The sequence below is a fragment of the Corylus avellana genome, chromosome ca2, assembly GCF_901000735.1.
Source record: "Corylus avellana chromosome ca2, CavTom2PMs-1.0".
NCBI lineage: Eukaryota > Viridiplantae > Streptophyta > Magnoliopsida > Fagales > Betulaceae > Corylus > Corylus avellana.
In genome coordinates, this window is record NC_081542.1 from 40265253 (window position 1) to 40280938 (window position 15686).

General features: G+C 38.7%; 1 long non-coding RNA gene and 1 pseudogene across 1 annotated transcript; one reads left to right on the forward strand and one right to left on the reverse strand.

The window, feature by feature from the left end:
* LOC132169779 (glutamate receptor 2.7-like) overlaps nt 1–15686 on the reverse strand; it is a 75414-nt pseudogene that overhangs the window by 7250 nt on the left and 52478 nt on the right.
* Nucleotides 11111–14816, forward strand: LOC132168521 (uncharacterized). Its single transcript, XR_009438885.1, has 3 exons — nt 11111–11414; nt 12683–12806; nt 14405–14816. It is a non-coding gene; the product is annotated as an uncharacterized LOC132168521 (long non-coding RNA).

Consider the following 15686-nt stretch of genomic DNA (forward strand, 5'->3'; position numbering starts at 1 on the left):
CTATTAGGAGTATTGGAGGCTATAAATACATGCTTATAGCCTCTAGCAAACTCAGTTTATGAATGTTATTTGGTTTTCTCAATAAGAATACTCAGAGTTTAGTTTCTTCATTACTTTTCCTTAAATTCATGGATAGCATCTATTGATTTGAGAAGGTTTCTTTGATTCTTGTGATAGTCTCATAATCTTAGGAATATTTATCCCTTCTACTTGATATTTTCTTGTTCATCACTATCCATTGCTGCATCAGTTGGTGTCAGAGCCTAAGTTTCTTTCCATGGTGCCAAACACAAGAGGAAGGGGTAACCGCTATGCAAATTTGGAGAACGTGTATGAACGTGAGGACTTAGTTCTTGGAGAACAAGCGGTGGCACAGTGGGAACTTATGGAGGACACAATCGCAGAATTGAGGGCGCAACTTGCAATCGCCAATACACGATTGGCCAATTCGGAGTTCCACCGTGCGCATCGCCCCCAACCCTCACTGCCCGACTTGGATGGGGAAGACGAACAAGGTATGGAGAATGAAGCTGGGAACCCTTTTGCAGGGCGCAGAGTACACGGCCATCAACCCCATGTACAAGTCCATGCCAATCGATGAGAGAGTGGTTTCAAACTCGATATTCCTGAATTCCACGGGGGTCTTCAACCCGAAGAATTTTTGGACTGGGCAGCGGCACTTGGAGAACTTCTTGATTTCAAAGGGGTGCCTAAGGATCAACGAGTTTCTTTGGTTGCAACCAAATTCCGAGGAAGAGCTGTGGTGTGATGGCAGCAATTGAAGCAATCAAGAGAGCAGTAGGGCAAGAAGAAAATCAACAGATGGGAGAAATTGTTGAAGCATATGCGACCAACCTTTTTACCCTACAATTATATACGAACCATGTATCAAAAGCTGCAAAATTTGAGCCAAGGTTCGAAGTCTGTGGATGAATACACGGAAGAATTCTACAAGTACCTCACACATGTGGATCTAGCCGAAAAAAACGACCAACTAGTGTCACAATACATTGGAGGTTTGCGCCAACAAATTCAGGATTCCTTAAACCTCTTTGATCCCCCTAATGTGTCTGAGGCCCATCAAAGGGCACTATCTTTAGAAGGGACGGCTTCTAGAGGGTCTTTTGGAGGATTCGGTGGAGGAACTAGGGGAAGCACAAACTGGTCAAGTGGGCGATTCACGGGGCGCAGCACCACTTCAACTCCAGACGAAGGCCGTACCCCAACCACCACGGGACCACCGACCCGAGCCGCAACATCCAATGGGCCTAAATGTTTTAAGTGTGGTGAACCGAGCCACCGAATGGTGGATTGCCGCAAAGGGGAAAGGTATGGTAAGAGACTACTCATCGACTCGGGAGACGCCTTCAGAGGACAAGGCGAGGAGGATGAGAAAGAAGCAGTTTTCAACGACTATGATGGGGTTGATGAAGAATTTGTTACCGGGGATGACAGCCCTCTATTAATGCTTAGGAGGGTGTGTTTTACACCCTGGAAGGCGGAAAGAGACGATGGCCAGTGCCACAACCTTTTTCAAATGACATGCACAATTGGGGGCAAAGGGTGCAAGCTTGTCATTGATGGGGGTAGTTGTGAGAACGTAGTAGCGGAAGAAGCGGTCTGAAAATTGGGCCTTGGGACGAAGAAACACCCTGCACCATATCGCTTGGAGTGTCTCAAGAAAGGAAACGAGGTAATAGTATCCAAACGTTGCTTTGTGAATTTTTCGATTGGAACTAAGTATAAAGATGAAACATGGTGCAATGTGGTGGTCATGGATGCATGCCATTTATTACTTGGAAGGCCATGGCAATATGATCGGAGTGCTCATCACGACGGGAGAAAGAACACCTATAGTTTTTTGGTGGACAATATAAAACTTACTCTCCTCCCAAATCTGAAAGAAGATTCCAAACCTTCTAAAAAGGTAGGTCAAACGTTATTAGCCAAGCATGAGTTCATTAAGGAGATGCTCGATTCAGATTGTGTGTACCTATTATATGGCAAGGAGTGTGGTACCACAGAGGAAATGCTGGCTGCGGTAAAGTGTTTGTTAGAAGAATTTTCAGATGTGTTCCCAGTAGAGTTACCCAAGGATCTACCACCTTTTCATGACATTCAACACCAAATCGACTTGGTGCTCTTAAGTGCTAAAATATTTATATTTTTAGCTCTTAACTTACATGTTTTAATCCTTTAGCTTTAGTTAATTTATGTCATTTATGTCATTTTAGTTATTTTATGTGTTTTCCTTGATTTTGTATGTCATTGGAAGAAAAAGAAGCCATCTCCAAAGTTTTGGACTTAAAAAGAGCCATTTTGGAAATTAGGAGGCTCTGGTAGAACGATCGATCGCAGGGAAGCTGTGATCGAGTGCACTACAGGCGATGACCACAATGCACAAGGCACCCACGATCGAGCTCAAGCACAAGGAGGATCGATCACAGACCTGCGATTGATCGCATACGGGCTGCAATTGAGCGCACCTGTGCGTGATGGCCAAGTTAGCCGCCAGCCTTAATAAGGAAAGAGCAACTTTTAGGGTTTTGTAGCTTAGTGCGAACTGGGGCTCAAACCCTACAATTTTTAGGGGTTCTAGAGTATTCCTAAATGCCTATAAATAGACTCTTAAGCCTCTAGAATAGAGATACTTTCCAAGGAGAAGAATTTGAGCTCTTTAAGTTCAAGTTTCGGGTTTATTCTTTTTTTTTCTCTTTTTTTATTTTTATTTTATGAAGATGTTTAACATCAAACTTATATGTAACTAATTTATTTAGTAGGGTTAGATTGAAGTCCTAGTTATGTTGAGTTGATATTCAATATTGGTGCCCTTGTGATGATCTTGTTGTGATATCTAAATTGATTAATTTCTATTTTCATGAATTCCTCATATGTGTGTGCTTGATCAACATATGCATATGGTATGGACTAGTTAGTTAAATCAATTTGGATGACCAAGTCTTGGGTTTAATAAAAGTAACAAAAGAAATCCACACCGGGTTCTTGGGTTAATCAACATAGGGAACCAGGAGTAGACACCCATGCCCTAAGCCTCATGTGTTTGTCGATTTCCACAATTTTTTGCTTTCTTAAAGAACAATTTAGTAGACACCCATGCTAAATCCTTTAAGAAAGAAAAGAATTAGAGTAGACACTCATGTCTAATTCGTTGCTTAGGGAAATCAATAGCTTAAGGAATAGACACCAATGCCCTTAGGTTGACATACATTAGATATTCATAACATGATTAAAACATTGGCACATTGATATATTAGCTAAATATAATTAGTGATGGATATCAAAACCCTACCCTTTTATCATTATCAACTCAATTCCAATTTTTGTTTTAGTTTACTTTTGGAATTAATTTTAAACAAAATTCAGCAATCTTCGTGGAAATGACCCCGTACTTGCACCATAAACTACTATGTTGACCTCGTGTACTTATAGGTAAAACATCCAATTATTTGCCTATTAATTTAGGTAGGTAATTATGACAACAAGTTTTTGGCGCCGTTGCTGGGGATTGCGGCGAAATTTGTTTAGAATTATTTTCCTTTAGTTGTATTGTTTTAATTTTCAATTTTAAATTTTGTTGTTATCAAAAATCAAAAAGATTTTCCATTTTTCTTAACTTTTCTGTTTTCTGTTTCAAGTTGCAGACTTGCGATTCTGTTATTGCTATCGAACGTCAGCTGAGTGCGATCGAGTGCATTGCGATCGAGCACACTTACTTGCGATCGAGCGCAGTTCCAGAGAGCATCCGGACAAGCAGCACTGAAGCTACCTTGACTGAAGAAGCAATTCAATTGACGCAAGGTCGTCGATCTCAAGATTCAACAGTCATTCCACTCGATCCTAAAATTGAGCGGACAATTAGACAAAGACCTAGAGACAAAGAAGAAGAGGAAGAAATTGAGATGGAAGATTTGCAAGAGAATCCACCAATAGTGCCAAGACCACTGGAGGCAAATCCACCACCGGTGCGGAGATCGATGAAGCAGGCGTTCGTCCCAACGAACCTCAATCAACCTTCATGCATAGCATATCAACCGGAGGTGGAATGCAACTATTATATTTCTCCTCAAATCCTCACTGCATTGACTCACTTCAGGGGCACAGCTACTGAGGATCACAACTTGCATTTTAAGGAGTTCTTTGATCTATATAAGTTGCAGCACATCCAAGGCTTAACTCCAGAGAGACTCAGGTTAGTCCTCTTTCCCTTCTCTTTGAAAGATAATGCTAAACTATGGTATAATTCTTTGCCTGCAGATTCTATCCATACTTGAGAAGAATTAGCCACCAAGTTTCTGAAGAAGTTTTTCCCAGCCCAAAAGACAAGACAACTTAAAAGGGAACTTCAGATGTTCCAATAAAAGAGATGGAGATCTTTTCTTTGAAGCATGGGATCACTTCAATTCATTGCTTCTCAAGTGCCCACATCACAACATCCCTCAAGATGATTAGGTACAAATTTTCTATGAAGGTTTAGATGATACTAACAAAGGGATGGTTGATTCAGCTTGTGGAGGAGCACTTATGGAAAAGAGTAGTGAGGAAGCAATGGAGCTGTTTGAAACACTAAGTGAGCATTCCCAACAATTCTGCTCTAGAGGAATGAGAGGAGTAAAAAGCAAAGACATGTATGAAGTGAATTTCAATGGGGAATCTCCAAATCAAATGGCTGCTATGGAAAAGAAGTTAGATATGATTGTCAAAGCCATGACTGCTCAGAAAATCTCATCCCTTCAATAGAACACACAAGTCTAGAAATGTGCTATATGTTCCCATTTAGATCACGCTACTGAAATGTGTCTGTTATCTCCATTTCCAGAGTAAGAAGAGGTGAATTATGTGGGACAAAACAATTACCCCCACAAGAACAATCCGTACTCCAACACCTACAATCCAGGGTGGCGCAACCATCCAAATTTCTCATGGAGTAACAATCAAGGACAGCAGAAGGGTCCCCAACAAGCAAGCCAGCCGACCCAAGAGTCAAAGATGATCCAACTAGAGAATAGGATACACACTCTGGTGACTTCACAATAGCAATTTATGGCTAATCAAAAACAATTCAATACAAAGGCCGATCAAGCCATCCAAAGACTAGAAGTGCAAATAGGGCAGATGGCAAAGGAGCTGAGTGAAAGGAAGCAGGGAGAATTTTCAGCCCAAACAATACCCAATCCAGGTGGTCACTAGCAGCTGAAAGCAGTCACAGTTCTCAGAAATGGCAACGTCATTGGAATTGGGAAGCCACCTCAAGCATCTCCAGATGAAGCATCAATTTCCAAGGTAAACAAAATGGAGAAGGTAAATGCACCACCCTTCCCTCAAAGGTTAGTCAAACCAAAGAAAGAAAACCAGCTTATGGATATTTTTGAGACCTTGAGGAAAGTGGAAATCAACATTCCTTTATTAGATGCAATTAAATAGATTCCTTCATATGCTAAATTTTTAAAGGATTGGTGCACTAACAAAAGGAGGCTTCAGGAGCATGAGACAGTGGCCCTAACAAAAGAGGTAAGTGCAGTTTTGTTAAGAAAATTACCACCAAACCTAATAGATCCGGGTAGTTTTACCATTCCATGCAGGATAGGCGACCATCTTTTTGAGCATGTATTGCTGGATCTGGGAACAGGGGTCAATTTGTTGCCTTACACGGTATATGAAAAGCTAGGCTTGGGGAAACTTCAACCAACCTTAGTCAACTTATAATTGGCAGACAGAAGCATCAAAAGACCAAGAAGTATACTTGAAGATGTGTTGGTAAAGATAGGTACATTTATTTTACCTGCGGATTTCATTGTGTTGGATGTAAAAGAATCCCTTATGCCATCACCCTTGCCTATCATCTTAGGAAGACCCTTTATGAGAACTGCGGATACTACAATAGGTGTGAAAATGGGCTCTGTAAGTATGAAGGTAAATGGTGAGACAATAGAGTTCAAAATATTTGATGCAATGCAATTACCTCAAGATGATTTTAAATGTTTTGATGTTTGTATGATCCAAGGTGTTAGTGAGCCAGTTTTGCAGGATCCACAGAAAGATCCAGTAAAAAAGCCCCTCACTCACAAGTTCACAAGGCAGGACATTGGGCCAGTCTATGCAGATGTTACTAATGGCATCAGTAGAGCAAGGCACCCTCTTCAAGCCAAGATAAAGCGGCAGTTGCATGAACGGGAAAAATTGAGGTATGAAGTAAATAAGGACACCAAGCTCCACAAGAAAAGACCCAAGGACCATCATCACAGAAAGCATGTCAAGAAGGAGTTCCATATGGGAGCGAAATTATTGACCTATAAAGAAAGTCCTATACCTGCACCACCACGGGCACTTGAGCCATATTCTGTGGAGCTCAAGTTCAACTCTCCACACTGGAGACATTACAGTTACAAGTAGAAGCGTTTGAGCAGTCCAAGAGCTCAAGTGCATCTACTTAGAACAGTGGTACTGAGGCCACTGAAGGCAGTACACTTTTCCATGTTTGTTTCCCATCATATCAATTTCCTTACTTTACATGTGTCCTCACTTATCCTTTGTGTTTCCTTTTTATTTTAGAACATTGTTGTACATTATGCATTACAAAAAAAAAAAAAAAAAAATTTACATTTTGTTACTACGATCGATCGCAACAAGTATGCGATCGAGCGTAGTAATCAAATTTTGGCTTTGTACATTCTGTTAGTGCGATCAATTGCACCTTGTGTGTGCTCGAGCACACATCACCCACTCACGCACATCCTTGCACGAGTGCGATCGAGCGCACCAGGTGTGCGATCGAGTTCACTCGGGCAGCAAGCCACGTGAACTATTTAGGTCACTTTCTCCCCATTCCCCCTCACATTCTCATTTTCTCCCCATTCCCCAAACTCCGGCACACCCCTACTCCCATCACTCCTCCACCATTTTTCACCACCTCTACCACACCGCCACCACACGGTTCTCCTCTCCGGCCACTGTACCACCACTTTTCCACCACACAACCATACAAACCGTTCTTCATTCCCATCAACACCCCAACTCTGATTAACTCCCCAACCTCCTTTTTTTTTTTTATTATTATCTTTTTTCTGCAATCGTGGGTGTTCATCCACCCACATTGCTTTCCTGTGGTTGGGTTTTGGTGTTTTTGCAGGGGGTTTTGGAGTAGTGTTGACATGCCATAGCAACCTTGGTCATCACAGTGCACACCAAGTGTTCGACAAAAATCCCTAATCAAGCTCATCATGCCAAGAACTTGAGCTTCGTCCTCCTGGGGGTTCCATATCCAAGCCACTTCTCCCCCACCAACTTTTGAGGAACAGAAGCTGCTGTTTGAGACCACTTTCGCCATTCACAAAGATTTTTAAAACCATGAGGCTACTCAATGGGCAGTCGCCGAATTCAAGCGCCGTGGCTCAAGAAGCTTTTCAAGCCGGTCACTTCCACAGCATACCGAAAGCTAGTGATCGAGTTCTATGCTCACCTATCTCACGATTGCAATGGAGTGCACATTGGAGGAGCTGAGTCCACACACTCATGGAGGTTGCCCTTCCCATACTTAATCACCTACATCCTCCGGAAGAAAGGCATCAAAGGTACTGTAGCTGATGAGCTACTACCCCCATCTTTGGCATTTGCCAATGGAAATAGAGCTGCTCCCATATGCCCCGGGCACCTCCAGCACCAGCAGCTGGTGCGAAAGAAAGCAAGGGTCGAGCCAATGGTCGAAGATGAACCCGCAGCTAAGCTAGAGATAGTAGAGGAGGAGGCCCCGATCATTTTTCGTGCAACACAATACCGCTCACTTAGTGAAGAAATGCGGGCCTTCAGAGAGAGTTCGCTGATCAAAGAAGGGAGGCTTGAGAAGATAAAGAGTTGATGGATCAACGACTCCCTGCCTTAGAAGAAGTGATGCGGTCCATTCTTAGCTGTTTGCCACCACCATTTGGAGCATCTTCTTCTAGATAGCATTGAGCAGGGACTACCGTTTGGCTGAAGACGTTAAACTTAGCGCTCATGGGAGGCACCCTATAGTTTATCTTTTTATTTTTTGTTTCGTGTGTTTTAATTTAATCTTTTTAGTTATCTTTAGTTTTGTTTCTTTTTACTTGTTTTTGTATTTTCTTACTTTTCAGGGACAAGTGTGCTTCAATTCAAGTTTGGGGGTGTGCTATGAAACATTCTTTCCAAGACTATGTCGTCCATCTCCCGAGTACACTCTTTCCTTAATTTAGACACATTGGGGACAATGTGTCATTTAAGTTTGGGGGTATGGGCACACATGTTCACACACACTTTGTCCCAATTTCATGTTATTTGTTTTGTGTGTTTGTTTGTTTATTTGAAAATAAAAATAAAATAAATAATAAAATAAAAAAAAGTTTATGCATGTTCATGTTTGCCCTAAAAGTTTGAGTTAATCTAAAAGAATTGTGGCTTAAATTCATCAGTGAGCTTAAAATTTTGAACACATGATCTGATGAGAGAATTTTTTAGCTTGGTTACTTGCTTAGAACAGTTGAAAAATCACATGTTTGATTTGATCACACAAGCATATTAGCACATAATTTGTGAAGTATGACATTTTGGCATATATATATATATATATATATAAATGATCATTGATAAGCTTTTCACTAAGTAACTGGACCTCTTGCCTCAAATGCATTGAGTGTTCACGTCAAAAGGTGAAAATTTTGGATTTAATCAATGTCATGGTTAGTTTGGTTTTGTAGCCTTTTTGACTCGAGTTAGTAGGTCCTTAGGGGTGTCTCTACACCTAAAACCATCTGGTTTGGGAGTCATTGACTTAACACTCGCTACATGGATCAATTAGAAAGCTTAAGGAAACCAAACATTGCATGCCTATATATTGTTCTCTCTTGTAACATTCAAATCATTGAATCAAAATGTAGTTCTTTGTTCTCTTCTTCTTTCCTTTCTTCTTCTTCTCTTTACAAACTTTCTTTCTTTAGTCTGTATTTTCACATGGTATCAGAGCCAAAAATCCATAACGTCGTTCTAGTTCCTTTTCCACTGTCTCTCTAACAAGCACCTTAGCCGCATCACATATGTTTGTTGAGTCACAGGTTGCAAGCTCGCTCCTTCTCCACAGTTACCGCACTCCGACACATCAACCGTTGGTCATCGTAGTGAAATCTAACCATCCATTGTTGGTTTTGTTGGGAGATTCGACCACCCCTTGGTATTTGCAGCGAGATCCAACCGTCCCTTAATTGGAAATTTGCATCAAGATCTGACTGCTCCTCAGTATTTTACGACGAGATTCGACCACTCTTTGGTGTTTTTGTGGCGAGATCTGATCACCCCCAGTAGTTTATGGCAAGATTCAATCGACAAACGGCCAATTATTTGTTTTTGTTTATCAAACTGAAGGAAGTTCCTACCATCAGTTTGCGGGGGAGTGTTAGAAGATAAAATCTAATCAAGTCAAGCATATCCAAGCAAGGCAACAATCCTATGATTTAATCCTCTATGTTTCATAGGATTGCATATTGTTCTCTATCACAACCCATGATTCACGCCATGATATATAGGATGTGTTCCCTTCATATGCCTATATATTGTTCTCTCTTGTAACATTCAAATCACTGAATAAAAATGTAGTCCTTTATTCTCTTCTTCTTCTCTTTACAAACTTTCTTCCTTTAGTTTGTATTTTCACAAAGGGAACTTTCCCGACCATTTTTTCTTTTCCACAAAATACTCCGGATAATTACACTTAAATGATAGAGAAATTAAACATCATCCAATAAGAAAAGCTCCTATACTATCTGCATATACGAGTTTCAAATTTCATATTTCCCATTTTCGCACTGATGAACACAAATGAAAGATGAGCAGCAAAATAAGTCAAATCATTAAATGTAGACACACACAAACATTTTCCTACTAAACATTTAAATAAAATCATTTCCACCTATAGATATAATCATCGAGAACATAACTATCAAAGTATGCATTAAAAAAAAATAAAAAAAAAGTAATGGTACTCTTCACACCAATTTATCACACTAATAAATACAACAAGTCAGCTGGTATGAAATTGGTGTGTTAAGTCGCATTACACAAAGAAATTTGATGTCAAAAGCATAAGCAAGCAAAGATTAGAACCGAATACATGGATATTGAAACAAAATCTAAAAGCCCAATGAACTCAAATAACATGCCCACTATTTCAAGACATGGAAACTGAAGTATTACCTTATATATCAAAAACAGGTATAATGTGTGTTAGTATTTTTGTTAGCATAATTCGGTTCTAAAATGCAAAGGCTACAGTTCACGGGCTCAAACACTAATATAGAATGCTTAGAATCCAACCCCCACTGTGCTAATATAGTTCATATGTGGAGAGCGTTAAATTGAATCTCTTAGAGTTTGAGTGATTCCTTTGATAAATCTACGGTTAAGAAGTCTATTGGAAGGGTCTGGTAAACGAGAATCACGTTGAAGAAGATTGTGAGCAATGAGGCGAGTTGTAAGCTTATCGATCTTACAGAACCAAGGTCTTGCAAAGGGTTGTAAGTGTTCCTAGTGTCTGTAATCTCTGGATAATCTTTTGATAGTGATTCCTGGATTTGGCTGTCCTAGAAAGGTTTTACTTTTAGATCGGTTTCTAAAAGGTTTCCTCTTCCTAACAAAATATATGCGTCTGGCTCTTTATTGCTTTATATATTTTGGTGATTGAATTCTTTATTGCTTCATAGTATTTGTAAGACCCGAGAAAATAATTAAGTTTATTATTAATAACCTCATAGTAATAAGATTTAATTAATGAGATAAATAGCGCATGAGATCAATTAGAATAACTAATATAATAATAATGACTTTATCATAATTGAGATATATATGAGAATGATTAATAAATAAAATAGATTAATGGTAAGTTGTAGCTAGAGTAAATAAAAGAAGTGTGGGGAATAAAAGAGAACAAAAAAAAAGATAGAATTAATATGTTGTGGGGTAATCTAGCAATTTTAAAAAGATGTGGCTTTAAAATAAAAAGGGGATCTAACTAACGCCACGTGTCGGGCTACCATTGGCTTGTAGGATATCCCTTATCTCCTTATCCCATTTCTTTCTCCCCTCTCCCAAACCCACGTGCAGCAGCCCATTCTTTCTTTCTTTCCTCTCTTCTTTCTTTTCTTTCTCTTTTCTCTTTCCCCTCTTCTCACGTACACACACCACACCGTATGAGAGAGAGAGAGAACGAGCTAGAGAGAGAGAGAGCTGCAGATTGAGAGAGGAAGAGATGCAGACCGAGCTAGAGAGAGAATGAGACCGAATGAGAGAGAGAGCTGCTGTCCGAAGAAGATGAAAGAGGAAGAAAGAAGAAGAAGAAGAAGAAGAAGAAGAAGAAGAAGAAGGTGATGGATTCCGGCCATGGGGTTAGTGAGGTAAACATTCAAGCCTTCTCTTATGATTTTCTTGTTACCCATGGGATTAGAAGCTAGAAATTGTGTGGAATTGTTGGGCTTTGATTTGGGTTCGAAAATTAGGGTTCTTGAAAGGGATTTTGGGAGATTTTGTTATATGGTTGAATCTCTAGTTTCTCTTTAAGGTTTTATCCTACCCATTGCATTCCAAGATTGAAATCATAATAATTTGGGTAAATTCTAATTAGGTCCGAAAATTGGAAGGAATTGTAGTATGAAGCCAAATGCCTAAATTAATGTCGGGCTTTTATGCGTATTAAATTGTTATGCATTATACGAGTTCCGGGTTATATAATTAATGGGTTGAAATTCTAATTTTACTTATTGGTAAAATATGGGCATAAACCCTAATTGTTATAGTATGTATTAAATTGGGGCTTTTGGTATGTGAACACTAGGATGGCTAATTGGATGGGCTAATTGCATTTGAAGTGTTAGTTAACCCTAAGTTTTCATGGGTTTAATAGAAATTGATGAATATGAGTTTAGGTTCTAATGTCATATTAGAATCATGGTAATTATCGTAAGTGTTTATGAGTATATTATAAATTGGGGTAAACGACAATGAGAATGATATATATATTTATGTTACGTATGATAAGGGAGTAAATGAGTATTTAAAGTAATGAGTAGTAAATGGATAAGTAGATGGGTATAATGGTAAACATGTTGATAAACATAGAGTATGATAAGGTTATGTAATAAAATGATTTAAGATGAGATGATTGTATATTATTGGTTGCCCAAATATAACCTTAAGGCATTAGAGTATTGTATGTATAAATTGGTTGTGTTGTAAAAATGCATAACTAGACTTTGGATTCACTAAGTATTGCAATTAAATATATATGTACAATAAAAGTGACATAAGAGCGTTATTGAAATTGGATTAACTTAATATGCATATAAATTGTATAAGTACCAAATATACTTTACTATCGTAATTTGATAAAGTAATAAATTGCTTATGTAAAGATGGAATTCATTAAGTGTGTATTTAGTAATCAAGTTAATACATGGTGTAAGAATATGGTAACATTGGGTTTCTTAGTGTAAAGCAATTAATTAGAATAAGGCCTTAGTTGAGTTGGCTTATATGGAGGGTCTTTGGTGCTTAGTTAATGTCTGAGAGTAAAGCGATACTACATGAGAGCATGTGGGTAGCTATGTGTGTAATAAGGTGTAGAGTTTGATAGTTTAACCAAGTCTAATGATGCGGTTAATTGCAGGCGTGTAATGTGATATTGGAGGCTTAGGACTACATCTAGTCTTCCAATGTGTGGTATGGGTAATCGGATTGATGGAGCACTTCGAAAGGATTACTTGAGTCGTGAGTCATTTGTAGGCTACAAGGTAAGTATTTTACTTACTGGGCAAAAATATACTATGTTTTAAAGTATAAAGATGTTTTAGATGAATGATTGATACAAGGTGTTTTGTGATTATATAAATATTTAATGATGTTCTATGAGAAGTGTTGGATGAATGTTTGATGCGATGTTTTTATGAGCTTTTATGAGTTTACAAGATAATGTAATGATTATGTTGTTATGAGTATTGTGATGGTTGGCATAGTTTATGACATGATTCTATGATTTTATGATATGAGTTATGATAGCATATGAGTTCAAGGATTTATTGACATAAGCATAAACATGACATGAGTAATGAAACGGAAACTGGGTTCAACTCCGGTAGTGATTGAGTATGGTCTCACTACCGTAGAGCTGGCCCATGCATAATGGAAACGGGGTACAACCCCGGTAGTGATTGAGTATGGTCTCACTACCGTAGAGCTGGCCCATGCATAATGGAAACGGGGTTCAACCCCGGTAGTGATTGAGTATGGTCTCACTACCGTAGAGCTGGCCCATGCATAACGTGAACGGGGTTCAACTCCGGTGGTGATTGAGTATCGTCTCACTACCGTAGAGCTGGCCTCATGTATAACGAAAAACAACAAGACGGCCCCCCGGTAGCGATGACAAGTCTCCTACCGAAGGGTTGGCCTCATGATGGAAATGGCACAAGATGATGTTATATTATGTATATATATGCATGGCGAATGTATGAGGAGATGATGTTATGTTATGTATATATGCATGGCGGATGTTATGCAGGAGATGATGTTATATATGTATATGTATGGCGAATGTATGAGGAGATGATGTTATGTGATATGTATATATGCATGGTGGATGTTATGAAGGAGATGATGTTATATATGTATATGTATGGTGGATGTTATGAGGAGATGATGTTATATATGTATATGTATGGCGAATGTATGAGGAGATGATGTTATGTGATATGTATATATGCATGGCGGATGTTATGAAGGAGATGATGCTATATATGTATATGTATGGTGGAGGTTATGAGGAGATGATGTTATATATGTATATGCATGGTGGATGTTATGAGGAGATGATGTTATATATGTATATATGCATGGCGAATGTTATGAGGAGATGATGTTATGTTATATATATATGCATGACGGATGTTATGAGGAGATGATGTTATATATGTATATGTATGGATGATATGAGAAGATGATGTTGCATGAGCATGAGCACGCATAACATATGACTGTATGATGATGATTATTGGTTTTGTGAGATTTTTATGCTAGACGTATTAGTATGCATATGTGACTGGTATGGGACGGACGCATATGTATACTTTTATGGCTAGATAATGCATGATGACATATGTATACCGTTATTGCTAGATGATGCCTGATGACATATGTATAACGTTATGGTTAGATGTTGCATGATGACTTTCAAAATGATTTATTGTTAAGCCATATAATTTGCTAGTATGTTCTCTAATGACAACTCTTTTGGAAAGCCCAGTGAGTTCTATACTGCTGAGCGTCTCTATTTCATGGAGATGGCGGGCTCATAATTCCGCCTGTATCACGGGTGGTGATTCCCGTGGTGCAGGTGATGTTGTGAATGCAGGTACATAGACAGTAGATGAGGATCTTGTAGCCTTGTTTTTGGGCGACGTCGGAGGTCTAGATGCGTGGGAGGTTTACTATGTTGGACTAGTTGTTAGTCCTCTTTGTTAGAGCATTCAAGGATATGCTTAGATGTTGGCATTTGGTATATGGCTCGTGTCGCATGTGACACTTTTGTATAGCCATTATTTTGTATGTAAGACTTTATTCACATAGATGTATTAGTCAGCTCTAATGTGTTATGTAAGTGTCATGTTATTTATAATCCGCTGCAAAGATATGAACTCTGATGAATCATTGATAATGCATATAGCTCTGTGTGGCATATTAAACTGTCAATCAGGTTAATGCATGGGTTCGTGGCATACTGCGGTATTGCCATGCCACTGTGACAATCTGCTTTATTGTGGGTAATGCTTTTTTTAAAAGAAAAATTTTTAGTCATGTTTTATTAAGCGGGTCGTCACAGTATTAATTCTGCATAAATTGTGATAAACAAGTTTTTGGAGTCGGCATAGCATTTTTCAATTAATATCAGAGCAGGTTCACTCTGTTTGGATTAAATTCCTGAGTGAGATCTTTTGACTCCTTGTTTGCTATAAATACTTCTCAAGGGGAATATGAACTTATAAACTCCTTCAATAATTTGTTGGAAAAATTCACGTTTTTAAGACATAAATACACAAATTTATTTCATTGTTTTACAAAGAGGAATGCATTAGATGAGAGTGGCTAAGCCCTAGTATGATAAGATTTGACTTTTGACTTGATTTTCTTGTCAAAACCTTCTATTGGTGAAACTTTCTCCTCATTTTGTAAGTTGGTAAATCTTCTCATTGGATGGCTTACACACACAACACACAAACATGGGCTGAATGGAACAAGATAGTGAAACAAATAAAATTAAAAAAAAAAAAAACCATATTCCAAAAGGAATTTATTTAATTGTGTCAAACTTGTGAAATTTGTTTTACAAAGAGGAATGTATTAGATGAGAGTGGCTATGCCCTAATATGATAAGATTTGACTTTTGACTTAATTTTCTTGTCAAAACCTTCTATTCACTACAAAAATGGGGCTAGTTTTTGACTAGGGGTTTTTGACGTGTCAATGGTATTGACACGTCAAAAACCTCTTTTGACGCGTCGTTTTTGACGTTTATCGACCGTTAAAAGGGTAGGTGTCAAAAAACTGGGGTTTTTGACGTGTCTACAGTGACACGTCAAAAACTTTTGACGTGTCGGGAGTAACACGTCAAAAAAAAT